This window comes from Camponotus floridanus, unplaced genomic scaffold (assembly GCF_003227725.1).
Source record: "Camponotus floridanus strain SB8 unplaced genomic scaffold, Cflo_v7.5 scaffold284, whole genome shotgun sequence".
Taxonomy (NCBI): domain Eukaryota; kingdom Metazoa; phylum Arthropoda; class Insecta; order Hymenoptera; family Formicidae; genus Camponotus; species Camponotus floridanus.
Window position 1 is genome coordinate 28,432 of NW_020229419.1, and position 15,802 is coordinate 44,233.

At 27.5% G+C, this 15,802-nt stretch overlaps 1 non-coding gene across 1 annotated transcript; it reads left to right on the top strand.

The window, feature by feature from the left end:
- The first annotated feature begins 3,490 nt into the window (after positions 1-3,490).
- Positions 3,491-9,177, top strand: LOC105250569. The gene is made up of 9 exons (XR_003122942.1): positions 3,491-3,539; positions 3,676-3,842; positions 6,810-7,027; positions 7,131-7,475; positions 7,613-7,711; positions 8,143-8,333; positions 8,444-8,603; positions 8,686-8,785; positions 8,989-9,177. It is a non-coding gene; the product is annotated as an uncharacterized LOC105250569 (transcript).
- The last annotated feature ends 6,625 nt before the right edge of the window (positions 9,178-15,802 follow it).

Genomic DNA, 15,802 nt, shown 5'->3' on the forward strand with positions numbered 1-15,802 from the left:
TATCATATTATTATTATTTTAATCTAACTAAATATGATATAATTATTATTTTAATATAATTAAATATGATTAATTCACATAAAAATACTTCTGTTTCGAAACGTAATATCAGACGAATTATTGCGAATGAAACAAGCATAGATATTGCGGGATCTTCTAGACAAATTGTAGAACAATCAGATGCTGTAAATATTTTTGTCGAAAATGACTTAGATTTACAAAATTGTTCTCATGGAAATATTGAAAATATTGAAAGTAATCATATTATATCTATGGAAAATATAAATTTTAATTACTTACCTTATAATATTATTGAGAGAGAGAATAACAATGAATCTTCGAATTCTAATATAGTAAATAACATTAATGATCAGGATAATGATGAAAAATTCAGAAACGCTATAGCTGAGTGGGCTGTGTCATTTAATATTCCCCATAATGCATGCAATGCATTATTAAAAATTTTACAAAAACATACATCTTGTAACTTTTCCAAAGATACAAGAACTTTATTGCAAACTCCACGACAAAATAATATTATAAAAATATGTGGAGGTGAATTTTTTTATTTAGGCTTAAATAATATTGTTAAAAAAATGTTATTAAAATCTAATGATAAACATATTAATTTACTTGTTAATATTGATGGCCTTCCTTTAGCAAAATCATCTCATGCGGCTTTATGGCCTATTCTGTGTTCAAATACAAAAGATAATGCTGTATATCTTGCTGGGGCATATTTTGGATATAAGAAACCAGAAAATTTTAATATTTATTTGCAACCTTTGATAGATGATTTAATTGAATTAATAAGGGAAGATTATCTTTATGCTAACAATGTTATCAAAATTAGATTGTTTAATTTAATATGTGATGCTCCTGCAAAATCTTTAGTATTGTGCGTAAAAGGTCATACTGGATTTTACAGTTGTACCAAATGTATCATTAAAGGGGAATATGTAAATGGCAGAATCTGCTTTCCGTTTAGAACAAAATCATATCCTTTAAGGAGAGATGAATTGTTTGCTATTAACGCTTATACAGATTTCCAAACTGGTTACAGTATTATCAATAACATTCCAGAGTTTTTACCTATAAGCAATACTCCACTTGATTATATGCATCTTATATGTTTAGGTGTAGTTAAGAAAGTGATACTTCTTTGGACGAAAGGACCACTTTCTGTCCGTTTAAACTTAAGATCAATTAACAAAATATCATATTTGTTAATATTACTTAAAACCTCTACTCCAAATGAATTTGTTAGAAGACCACGCTCTATAAATGATGTAAAACTGTGGAAAGCTGTAGAATTTCGAAACTTCCTTTTATATACAGGTCCTATCGTATTAAAATCTATATTAAAAAAAGACATATATTATCATTTTATCACACTTCATGTGGCTATCACAATTCTTACACGTCCAAACTTATACCAAGAAAATTTTATAAATTATGCTGAAGCTTTACTTAATAATTTCGTCGAATCTTTTGAAACATTGTATGGTAGACAATATATATCACACAATATTCATAACCTTCTACATTTATGTTCAGACGTACGAAGATTTGGCCCACTAGATAATTTCAGTGCTTTCCGTTTCGAAAATTATATGACAAGTATAAAAAGACAATTAAGAAAAAATGAAAAACCTGTGAGTAGTGATACTATGAGAGTTCTAACTCAGGTCCTCTCAGGGGGGGTGAGTCAAGTATACTAAAATTATGGAAGCCGTGCTCCCGTTGTGCGGAGCATGAGGTGGTCATATAGGTGCCAACATGGACTTATGAATCTCTACTCTCAATCATTGAGTTGACCCGGTGCAACGCTTGAACCATTTGAACCGGCCGGCGCGGCCCCAAACGTCAATTAAGACTGTTTCGCTAAAAGAAACGTTCGTCGGCGTTTAAGCGCGACAAGACAAATTGCTTTTCTCGCCAGCTAACGTTTATAGCGTGGCTTGGACGCGTCCGCTGTGAATGTCGCGAAAATTATGGATCTGTTGTCTTGTGTCTTTTTTTGTCCTGTCGAAGGATGCGTCTGCGTAAGATTAATCGTTGCGTATTATCGACATGCCCTTCCCGAATCGCCAACATCATTGCTCCGTATAAAAATATATGTAAATACTAAATAAATTCTTGTTTGGAAAATTGAAAGACAAATAAAAAATTCAAATCATATTTAATATTTAGTGTTTTGACTAAATTTCCTTGTCTTGATTTTTGGTAAAATAATTGGTATACAATGTATGGAAAAAGTATATGTTAAATATAAATTTCTTCAAATCTTTTATTATGGCAGCTATCACATATATACACACAACCCATTTGGTTTTACATTGCCTACTTTCATAATTATGTCATACGAACTAATGATACAACTTCGTAAACCGTCTGTTATAAAATGGTCAATAATTATGGAAGATGGATTTGTTAATTCCTTCCTTAACATTTTGCATTTTTTACAATTAATATTCACTCAATAAGTAATGGGGTTATCAATAAGAAATATTAATATGATAATCTGTTACTAAACATATAAATGTAATTATTAGTTAGATATTGAAACTATCAAATCACCTTAGTGCTATCATTTCTCGTTATGAAATTATAGTCGTTATTAAATCTCGATACCCATACAGCACAGAACCTTTCAAATACATTGCAGCAATGTTGCAATATTGCAGAATTGCAATGTAATATTGTAGAGAACATTGCAGGAATATACAAGTGTAACATTTCATGAGAAATGTTACAGCAACATTACAGAAGCATGCAATATTTTATAATCGTTCTTTTAATTAAAAAAATTATATATATATATATATATATTATATATATATACATATGTATGTATATACATATGTTTTATATATACATACAACATGCATAAATAATAAAATTCTTGTTTACTAAAAAGCTTATATATTATACACACACATTTAAGAATACTTAAAAAATAAATAGTAAGATTTAGACAAATAGACCAGTCATTAATTCGACTCTTAAAAAAATCTCAACAGTAATAGATCGATTTACTGCTTTAAGGCCGCAGCACACACTTTTGCATAAGCGCATAACCGTAAGCGTAGGAAAATTGATTGGTTCATTTTCTTATGCATATACTTGGGGACCAATCAATTTCCTTATGCTTATGGTTATGCGCTTATGCAAAAGTGTGTGCTGCGGCCTTTAGTCTTATTAAATAAATTTTACTATGTTTTTTCCTAATCTTAAGCCGTAATCACACTACGGGTTGCGAACTTGGTCGCGGTTGGAATGGACCAATCGGAGTAGCCAAACGGCAAATTGCTTTTCTCTGATTGGTCAATTTCAACCGCGACCGAGCCCGCAACCCATAGTGTGATTACGGCTTTAAAGTGTCTTTCAAAGAGCTAGTATGAAAAGACATCTTAATAAAGCGTCTGCTATGACGCTGCTATCGACGATATACATGTATACATGTGTGTGACAAGTGGTAGTGGTAATAAATAAGTGCAACAATATGGCGATTGTCCTGCATGCCACGTTCCGATTGTGTAATTATTATTGATTTTATATTTCTTTTTTCTATGTTTTACTTTTATTTTACATATTATTATTCACTCTATTGTGCTAATTTGTTTGTGATTGTATGCTATGTGCGATGTCTGAAAGTTGAAACGATATTTTCAGATTAGTTTTGGATATTGGATATTCTATATATCATTAAAAATAAATCTAATAAAGAAGCTCAAGTACGGATATTATATCTAGAAGAAAAGGCTTAAATATCTAATCTGGCAGTGATTTTTCTGATATTGAAAAATTATAAACATAATTATTGGCAAAATTTTTAAACGGTAAAAGGTAAGTGGAAAGAAAGAGAGAAATTTATTTTTATATATTTTTTTTATTTGACCTCTCTTTAGATGATTAATTGTAAATAATGAATCTATGAATATACACGTTTGCATCTTGGTTAACCTATATGAATTTAGTACTCTATTTTTTAATAAAGTTTTAGTACATAAAATGATATGCGCAATATATAAAGTGATATTTTGTTTCTTTGTAACAACATTTCCATGTATGAATGTTTGTGTGTATAGTTCCCAGATAGCACAAAGAGTTTAAAAAGAATTTTTATGTCACAAGATCTGAGTTCATTTTCAGATGCAAAAAGAATTCTTTACATAAAAGAATTCTTTTTACATTTGAAAGTGAACTCAGATTTTGTGACATAAAAATAAATTCTTTTTAAACTCTGTGCTATCTGGGATCATACTATAAAAATATGATATTTATAATATACAAATAATAATGAAAATAACTATAAACTTATAACTATAAACAATTATAAATGAAATATTATCATTTTATATACTAAAACTTTGCTCATTAAAAAGTAGGAATTCACATAGGTTCTCCTAAAATAGGTCTTCCTAAAATCTAAAATATAGAAATTTTAATTCTTACATATTTTATAATTTAAGCAGTATATTTAAATATGTATTTATTTTTTTAGCATATTGTACATGTGTATAAATAGCTTATTATTATTTTTATTTATTATTATTATCATATTATTATTATTTTAATCTAACTAAATATGATATAATTATTATTTTAATATAATTAAATATGATTAATTCACATAAAAAATACTTCTGTTTCGAAACGTCATATCAGACGAATTATTGCGAATGAAACAAGCATAGATATTGCGGGATCTTCTAGACAAATGTAGAACAATCAGATTGCTGTAAATATTTTTTGTCGAAAATGACTTAGATTTACAAAATTGTTCTCATGGAAATATTGAAAATATTGAAAAGTAATCATATTATATCTATGGAAAATATAAATCTTAATTACTTACCTTATAATATTATTGAGAGAGAGAATAACAATGAATCTTCGAATTCTAATATAGTAAATAACATTAATGATCAGGTAATGATGAAAAATTCAGAAACGCTATAGCTGAGTGGGCTGTGTCATTTAATATTCCCCCATAATGCATGCAATGCATTATTAAAAATTTTACAAAAACATACATCTTGTAACTTTTCCAAAGATACAAGAACTTTATTGCAAACTCCACGACAAAATAATATTATAAAAATATGTGGAGGTGAATTTTTTTATTTAGGCTTAAATAATATTGTTAAAAAAATGTTATTAAATCTAATGATAAACATATTAATTTACTTGTTAATATTGATGGCCTTCCTTTAGCAAAATCATCTCATGCGGCTTTATGGCCTATTCTGTGTTCAAATACAAAAGATAATGCTGTATATCTTGCTGGGGCATATTTTGGATATAAGAAACCAGAAAATTTTAATATTTATTTGCAACCTTTGATAGATGATTTAATTGAATTAATAAGGGAAGATTATCTTTATGCTAACAATGTTATCAAAATTAGATTGTTTAATTTAATATGTGATGCTCCTGCAAAATCTTTAGTATTGTGCGTAAAAGGTCATACTGGATTTTACAGTTGTACCAAATGTATCATTAAAGGGGAATATGTAAATGGCAGAATCTGCTTTCCGTTTAGAACAAAATCATATCCTTTAAGGAGAGATGAATTGTTTGCTATTAACGCTTATACAGATTTCCAAACTGGTTACAGTATTATCAATAACATTCCAGAGTTTTTACCTATAAGCAATACTCCATTTGATTATATGCATCTTATATGTTTAGGTGTAGTTAAGAAAGTGATACTTCTTTGGACGAAAGGACCACTTTCTGTCCGTTTAAACTTAAGATCAATTAACAAAATATCATATTTGTTAATATTACTTAAAACCTCTACTCCAAATGAATTTGTTAGAAGACCACGCTCTATAAATGATGTAAAACTGTGGAAAGCTGTAGAATTTCGAAACTTCCTTTTATATACAGGTCCTATCGTATTAAAATCTATATTAAAAAAAGACATATATTATCATTTTATCACACTTCATGTGGCTATCACAATTCTTACACGTCCAAACTTATACCAAGAAAATTTTATAAATTATGCTGAAGCTTTACTTAATAATTTCGTCGAATCTTTTGAAACATTGTATGGTAGACAATATATATCACACAATATTCATAACCTTCTACATTTATGTTCAGACGTACGAAGATTTGGCCCACTAGATAATTTCAGTGCTTTCCGTTTCGAAAATTATATGACAAGTATAAAAAGACAATTAAGAAAAAATGAAAAACCTGTGCAACAATTAATGAACAGATATAAGGAAAAAGAATATATGGATTCATTGTTATTAAAACATAATTGCAATAATAAGAAATATGTTTGTAAATATTTGCATAAAAATGGACCAATATGTAATGATCTTAATGTTACATCACAATACTTGCAAGTATCAAATGAAATATTTACTATAAATTGCAAAGGTTTTAGTAATAATTGTTGCATTTTAAAAAATAATGTATGTATTTTGGTTTTGAATATAATTGAAGATAATAATAAAGATATTTTTCTTATTGGTAAGAAGCTTAAATATATAGGAGATGTGTATAAAACACCTTGTACCCAGTCTAGTCAATTTAATATTAGAATGATGGTCACAAGTAGTGATAATATTTTTTCTTGGCCAATTACAGATGTGTTATATAAAGTGTGGAAAATTTCTTATAGAAATGAATCAAATACATTCGCAATATTTCCGCTAAATCATTCTGCTAAATAATTTTATGAGAATTAATCATATATTTCCTCTCTTTTAAATATGTTAATTAATCACATATTTCTTATAATAATGTTAAATATACACAAGTACAACTATTATACCTGCTATCAGAGAAAAATGAATGATAGTGGATTCATAATTGCTGAGTTTGATGATGGACTACAGTTAATACCAACAATATGGTTCAATGCGGAAAAACAATCGTGTATATGGCCTGGCCATTTTAAAACCAAATTCCGCATAAATAAAGCAATAATAACAAAAAGAAATACCACAGGAAGAATTTGATTGGGATGAGTTACCAATCAAGAGAATCTTCGGCACAGCAGGTAAATGAATTATTTTCTTAAGTAGTATGTATGTACACGCACATATATGTATAATTGTTGTCTTTATTTTGTTTTCTTTTTTTATTTTATTTTCATAAATAAGACACTTATGAAAAAGGCATGAAAAAATTGGTCCTAGCACAGGATACATCTAATATAGAAAATACTGAAATCTCATCTAACGAATTAAAAGAAATAAAGAAAAAAAGAAGGCGGATTCAAGCAAAAAAAAAAATGTCATCCTCAGAAATGTCATCATCATCAGAAGATTTTCTTTTGCAAGAGAATAAAGAAAATCGAATGACGCAAAATAATAAAATATTGCCTGCTTTTCCACAAATAGAACATTTTGTGCCTAATTATAAATCGCGAGATAAATGTAAAGAGAATTTTGGTAATGAATTATCCGAAAGAAATTCTACTTATAATAGAATAAATATAGTTCATGGTAAGCAACTAGTATAAGAATAACTGGCAATCATACTATAATAATCATAAATGTATCATAAAATCATATAATGTATAACTTATGTTTATGAATGCGCAACATTATTAATATTCTTATTAATTTATCTTCCTATATAGATGTCAACAAAAAAATTGATACAAATAACCAAAGCAATCTTAAACTAAAAAGATGCTCTATTCAAGAGAACACCAGCCAAGAAAATACTTACTCTGATGGTATACGTATTATACATTTTAATAATTTTTTTTAAATTATATAAAATAGGAATAGAAAATATACGTATTTTATATATAACGTTTAGAAGTAAATAATACTAGTCATAAAAACAAAAGTTTATAAAAGAAATATTTATTTTAGAATTTAAGAAGCAAATATTAACAAAATTAAATAAAATTTTATATAAACTTGACACACTTGACAATAGAGAAATAAATATTCTTGAAAGAATAAATATTCTTGATGACATGTAATTATATTAATGAAGAATTTCATATTGAATTTCCACTTTCATCTATATCAGAATTAACATATTTCGAGGGGCAATTGGAAGAAGCAAAATTTAAAAATCACGTGGTACATATTATATCTTATTTTTTATAATTTATAATAAATATTTATAATGAAATTTATTCTTGTTAATATGAAGATGAGGCCGCGATGCAGGGACAATATACAGGGAGTGGAATGAGATTAAATATGCCGAGATTCCGTAATCGTTGCTTTATTAGTAGACGGCACGATGTGAGCGTGTCCACGGTACAAGACAAGACTGACGTGGTAGAGAAAACATATGTGACCAAAGGGACATGTGTAACGAAAAGACATGTGTGCGAAGGGGTATGCGTAAGGTCTTTTGTTCCGAGTCCTTCGGATGTCGCCACGGGAATCGCCTCATAAGACGATACTTCGAACAATTCTGTTATTATTTGTACAATTTTATTTTTCAGCTTTACATTTTGAGATTGGTAGGTGGAAGTACTGCGCATATAATGACACGCAATATATTGAAAAAAATTATAACAAATACTTTGGCTCAAGATTTTAGCTGGGCAGGAAAAAAAACTAAACGTTGTTTCAAAGACTTAAGTCTCACAAAAATAATCATACGTGAGTTTATTTTATATACATTTTATATTTAAAATAAGTACATATTTAGTTATAGTTATAATATTTTTAATAATTTTTATAGAAGCTGTCCGTACAATGTATGGTTCGGTTACAGACAATGAGATAGCGGAATCTATATCAAAATGGCTTACCCAAGCCAGTTTAAGAACTCAAAGAGAAAGGTATTCATTGTTCTATTTTAAGAGAGAGATTCTTCAAGATATATATATATATATATATATATATATATATATATATATAATATCGTTTTATTTAAGATAATTAAAAAATTACATATATAAAATTTTAATTATCTTAAATAATGAGATCGACCTGATTAAAATATAGTTACAATTTTTAATTTGATTTATTCTTATGTTTTCAGACAACAGAATACACAAACCGAGTTAATGGAGTAAACAATAAGACTGCTACAGAAAATAAAAGTACAAAATAAAAGAAAACTAAAAGTACAAAATAAAAGAAAACTAAAAGTACAAAATAAAAGAAAAATATATTGTAATAATATATTATAAAAACGTACATGTTTACATATATACATATAAGTATTATATTTACATACATACACAAATACATATAAGAACATATAAAGCAAACATATATTTTACATACATATATAATAAAAGTGCAATACTGCAAGTGCAATATGCCAAAAAAAAGTTATATATAAATGTTATGTTGGAATACATAGTATATAATAAAATAAAATAATTTTCAAACTGTTTTAATTAAATTTCCACACAAAACTAAACTTTATAGTGATAAGTATCTACTAATGCTGTGTATGTTTCAGATTTTAAAAGATGAAATTAAAAGGTGAACTCAATGACCATATGAAAACATTCAAGAAAAAGTATATGATCAAAAGTTCGTAGTTGTTTTGTATTTGAAATGCAATTTTATGAAATTATGAAATTATTTTATATATTCATAATAAATAAATTAACAAAAAATTATATTTTGAGTGTACAAAGCAATTATGAACGCATAATCATGTATCTTTTTTATCTTGTATGATTTGTATACTCGCAAAATTTATCTGGAAATAATAATATATGGCATTATTGTGGACACCCTGGCAAAAATGAATATCGGAACGTAAGTCGAATATAAGGAGAGAATGACAGAAGTTTAAACGAAGCTTTTAGGAGGCGTAAATTGAAACAACGAAGCGTATACGCTCCTAAAGCTTCGTTTACACTTCTGTCATTCTCTCCTTATATTCGACCTACGCTCCGATATTCATTTTCACCAAGATATATTATATTGTAATATTATTATAATGTTACATTGTAAGATTATTGCAATGTTATATTGTAAGATTTCTGTAGTGTTACATTGTAAGATTACTATAATGTTACATTGTAATGTTACTGAGGGCGGACATTTTAATGTTGCTGCAATGCTGCAGCAACATTGCAGCAACATTTCGCAATGTGTATGCAATATTCCATTATTACGTTGGAATATTTATGTAATGTTTCTGCAACCATTTTGTGCTGTATGGGTAATATCTCAATATTACTCTTTAGCTGTTGACAACTTTTCGTGAAATCTTAACATTTATTTTTAATATGAGAAAGATTATACAGGGTGACCCATTTTAACTTAGGCAGCCAAATAACTCGAAAAATAAGCACACTACGAAAAAATGGTTAGAATCAAAATTTCGTCATTTCGAGGGGGACGTACAATGACGTTAAAATCAGCCCCCCCACCCCTCCCCCTGGGCGGTGAGTGGGGGCAAGTTTGAAATCTTAAATGGAACCCCCTATTTTTCATTGCATATTCTTGTAGCTTATCTCGAGAGCTTTCCAAAACACTATAATTAAGTACCTTTTTATTAAGTACTTTTTGAGTTATAAGGCTTGAAATAATTTCTTAATTTTACATAAACCATTCATTTTTCGATTATCTTACCTTCATACTTTTATGTACAAAATAATGAGAGGAATCAATTGGTGTAAAGAAAACATACAGTTGTTTTTAAGAAAAAATATGGAATTGTTAATTGCAAATTACATATTTTTCTTAGAAACAACTATGTGTTTTCTTTACACCAATTGATTCCTCTCATTATTTTGTACATAAAAGTATGAAGGTAAGATAATCGAAAAATGAATGGTTTACTAGATATTTTATGGTTTATGTAAAATTAAGAAATTATTTCAAGCCTCATAACTTGGAAAGTACTTAATGAAAACTAACTTAATTATAGTGTTTTGGAAAGCTCTTGAGATAAGCTACAAGAATATGCAAAAGCATATAGGATATCCCATTTAAAAAGTTGGAGCTGACCTTCGCGTGTCCTTCAAGTGGCTCTTCAAGATCAAACTAATGACACCATCTTATGTCCCCCTTGAAACTATACAACTTTTGTCTAAAACATTTTTCTCTATCTTGCTTAGGTTCCGAGAAATTTAGGTGGTCGGATTAAAATGAAACACCCTGTGTATATATTCTCGCGTATGTATTATAGTTAGAATTAAAATTTTCTAAATTCGCTGAAGCACAGGTCCTACATTTTCCGAGATCATCTTTCTGAATAACTTTCAGAAGGTTTCAGCCGCTTATTGTTTTAAAATAATTTTGATAATTATGATAATTTAAATTTCATTTTTTAAATATTTTTAAAAATAAATTTAATTTAATTTTAAAAAATAATTTTAATTTGTTACGAAAAATTACACAAAAGTTCAAAATATATGTATAATATAAAATTTATTAAAAATTTCTATATAATACAAATAAGATTAGCAATGATTAATTAGGCGATATTTATTATTAATAATTGACATATATTAATAAAATTTAAGAATAGAAATTAGTTTTATATAAATAACGTATTAACGTAAATAATCGCGATTAAAAGATTATTAAAATTATTGATCATTTCTTCAATTGTAGAAGAAACTATTTGCATTACTGGCACATTTTGCGATAAATTATCAAAGATAATATTTCAAAGATAATTATATTCAAAAAAGATAGAACAAGCTTTGATATAAATCAATGATTAAAATACAAGATAAATAGCGATTTAAAATTCGCAAGAAAATGCAACGAATAATTAAATCGATAATATTAGGAATTATCAATTATGATAATCAAAATCAATAAATAACGCCCGACGTATAATTATTATCACACAAATGCGAAGATATTTTGAAACATTTGCTGTAATATTTGCGGATATAAAATTTGTTGTCTGTTATATTTTATATAAATGTCGCGATTGAGAAAATACATATTGCATCTCACGCATGATTAGTTAAAGGAAATAAAATGAATCTTAAGACTCTACAATTTTAAATATAATTAGTATATAATTAAAAAATTGCATTATCGCTTTTAATGGGAAATAACGAAACGAAGCGCATATTTCGCGTAATTTATTTATTTAATCAAATAAGAATCGTAGAAACAGAAATCTAAAATAATAAATTATAATTTTGATGTAAAATCAATTTTTACAAGAAATTATTACTTTAATGATATTTATAAAATCAAATATAATTCGACCGCGACGCTTTATCTTTTATTTTTCAATTATTTAAATATAATTTAGATTCAAAACGCACAGAGCAAAAAACAATTGAATCATAAATCGAAGTAATTAACATAGAAAAGCTTTCTGATACATAAATCCTTTAACAAATATTATTTAATTAATCTATATAATCTAAAACACTCCTATAAACTTTAATATTAAATGTAAAGTAAAATGTAAAATTATATGTAAAGTACGTAAAAAAATATTTCGGCAATAAATGGACAATAATACGTTCGGACCATTGGCGTATGACGCGCTGTGTTTACATGTCACAGCCTTGATATCATTCGCGCAGCAACATTTGAAGAGTAAGGGAGGAGGGAGTGCAAAATACTTCGTATATTTTCAAATTTTCTCTTAACAATAAAACGAAATAGCGACTAGTATTGAAACATAATTCGCTATAATAATTATAATTAATACTTGCTACACTTTTAATTGTAATTATAATTATTACGCGATCGAGAATGTTGTGCAAAGTGCCTCACGATCGTGGCGTATATAACTAATCTTAATTAATGTTGTTTTCGGGAGTGAATGTAAGTGCAACGAAGAAATAGCAAAGGAGAAGAAAAGCAAGTCTGAAAAAGCACTGGGTAATAGGAGCAACTCATTCATCACTCCTTTGTTCGATTTCGAACATAATGATCTTTCTCTTTGATAAACTGGTGTTGCGCACCGTATATAGGACCTACAGTTTAATGCCGATTAAAACCCTAATGGCTACCATGGAGAAATGCTCTTGGCAAGATTTTTCAGTGATTTGCCATTGGCTTCCGAGACAGGAATGAACGTATACAATTTTTCGGTTCTACCAGGAATTGAACCCAGGACCTGGAGTCTTTGGCTTTATAGATTAGTGTGTTATCTACTATGCCACGCTTCCCTCATTTATGTTAGATTTATATATATATATATATATATATATATATATATATATATGGATTGCTTAAAAAAACAAATTGTTCTATCGTCGCGGAATCCAACTTTTGTAAAAAAGATGAGAAAATAATATAACTCGTTCTAATCCCACGATGAAATGTCGCAAATTATAAAATCCATTCAAAAAATTAAAAGAGTCGTATTGATAAAATTTGTAGTAGCGTAGTCCGAAAGATAAAAAGCGTAAAGGTCCTTCCGAAATTCCTCAGATATAGAGGGAGAGAGAATTATTTATTTATTGATAATGAGGTAAAAGCCTGTAAGAAAATTAAGCAAAAAAAAAGCAAGCACAGTCAAGATAAAAAAAACTCATATCAAGCATATTGTACAATAATTAAAAAAATAATTCTTAACCTCTGATAAAAATTATAAAAATTTCGCTTACAGTGTAAAGAAAAAATAATCATTATAAAAAAACACAATGGAAATAAAATTTTAAACAATACTGTGAGTAATTGAAGGCAGGTGTAGAAATTATAGTAAAATACGTATATCAGAATAGAAGTGAAAGGAGAAGATAAAGCCATGCGTAAAGAGTGGAGGAGTGTGGTCGCGAGAAAATCTGAAACATTACTGGCAATGGGAGATGTAGGAGGCATAGGAAAGAAAGGGCGGAAAAGAGAGAGGAAAAATGACGTAGATAAGGAGGAAGATGGCAAGGAAGCGGAAAATATGATTGAAAATGTCAGGCATTTACAGATAATATGAAGATAGAATCATCTAAAAATCAGTGTCATTCTGAATATTCAAATCATTTTTTTGCTGGCAGATATACAGTATATTTACTATAAGGATTTGGTTAGTATTTTCTGGTTGGATCTATAAAATTTCTTGTTACATTAATTTCTTTGCTTGCCGCTAGGCGACAAGCCACTCTCAACTTAACTCGTATTTAATATTTGCCATGAAATGTATATAAAAATCTAGTATTAACATTAAATCCAAAATATATTTTTTTTTCTCTTACGAGCAGTAGTGCCAGAAAGAAGACGCTAGCTCTCTGATTGTGCGTGTTTGAGCTACATCCTCTTCTTGCATTACTGTTTATCAGTTTAATTTCTAGCAAACTAAATTTAAAATAATTTATTTAATAATCTGAATTAAATTTATGTAATAATCGTGTTGGAATTCAGAATATTAAACAGACTTTGGAGATTAGATGGAAAAAATTTTAGATTACTTTGTGCTGGTGAGTTTAGTATTATTAACCAGAAAATTTGGTAAATTTGACAGAAAGAAATTAATCAAATTCATCTGGTAATTCCTGACAAGAATTCTGATTCGTCCATTTTCCAATAGACATACAGTATGTATTTACCAGAATTCTAATTAATGCAACCAGATTTTTTTCTCAGTGTACTGAAATTTTTTGCTTTATTAGTTTACGTAAAATAGTGTTTTTTGTTCCAATTTTATGATAGCATCAATAAATGTAAGGTATCATTAACTGGTATATAAACTGGTTATTATAAGAGACTTTAGACTTGTTTGTGCTGAATCCTTCTGTTTCATTAAATTATTATAAATTATTACATCCTACGCTTGAGTTGCATTTTTTAAAATCGGATTTAATCATTAATATCATATCATGTATGACAGATGTAGAAATGGAAATTTTTAAGCGCTTGATATTGAGAAATTATATTGCTGTATAGTTATAACCAATTTTGTCTTTATTAATTATGCAAGCACTGTCAATAAATCAATATTTAGATTATACAAGAATTAAAAATTATTAAAAATTATTAAATTATTAAATTATTAAAAATTATTAAATTATTAAATTATTAAAAATTATTTAATATATATTTATATTATTATAAATTATAATAAATTTAAAATAAGTCTTTCTCTGTGTGTTGATGGAAACGTTGACATGATAATCTTGACGAAGTGATTTCCTTATTTCTCACGATAGAATAGTTAACTAAATTATTGTATGTATATAACTTGTCGTTCATTTTTTATCTCAAAATCAATGTAATTTATTTCTTTTGTGTAATACTGGAAATAATTTTTTGTAGTTCACTCAAAAAGGACCAAAAGCCATGGTCGAAACGTCGTGATTTTTCACTTTAATAAAATTTGCCAGTGTGGTCGTTTTTAATTACGTCTTTTATTATATTTAAATAGTTAACATTTTTGTAAAGTTTTTCGTAAAAAGTATTAGTATTTTGTTTGTTAAGGTCACAAAAATTCATACATTCCACATTTCAATTATATCAACTATACGATATAATGTTTTTGCTTTATTTCATAAATATCTAAGAACGATGCAGGTCTATTAACTCATAACTTATATTAAAAAAAGAGTGAGAGTAGGAGAAAATCGATATTTGCTGGATTCATTCAAAAAGAGAATATAGCCTAACGCAATTGTAACAATTTATTATCAAAAATATATATAAAATATTATTCGTAGAGTATATAAAATCAAAGACATATTATATAATTCTTGTTTTTAATCTATAATTATATAATAAATATAATACGTATTAAATCTACATCTGACATTTAATGAAAGTTACCTACCGTCATGACTTTAGTCATTTAATACTGAATAACGCAAAGAAATAAAATTTAATAGAGCATATAGTTAATCGACTGAGTTATGACTAGTGACGACTGCAGTATAATATTGAGAACGGATTACGCAGGAGCTCAGTATATACGAACACGGAAT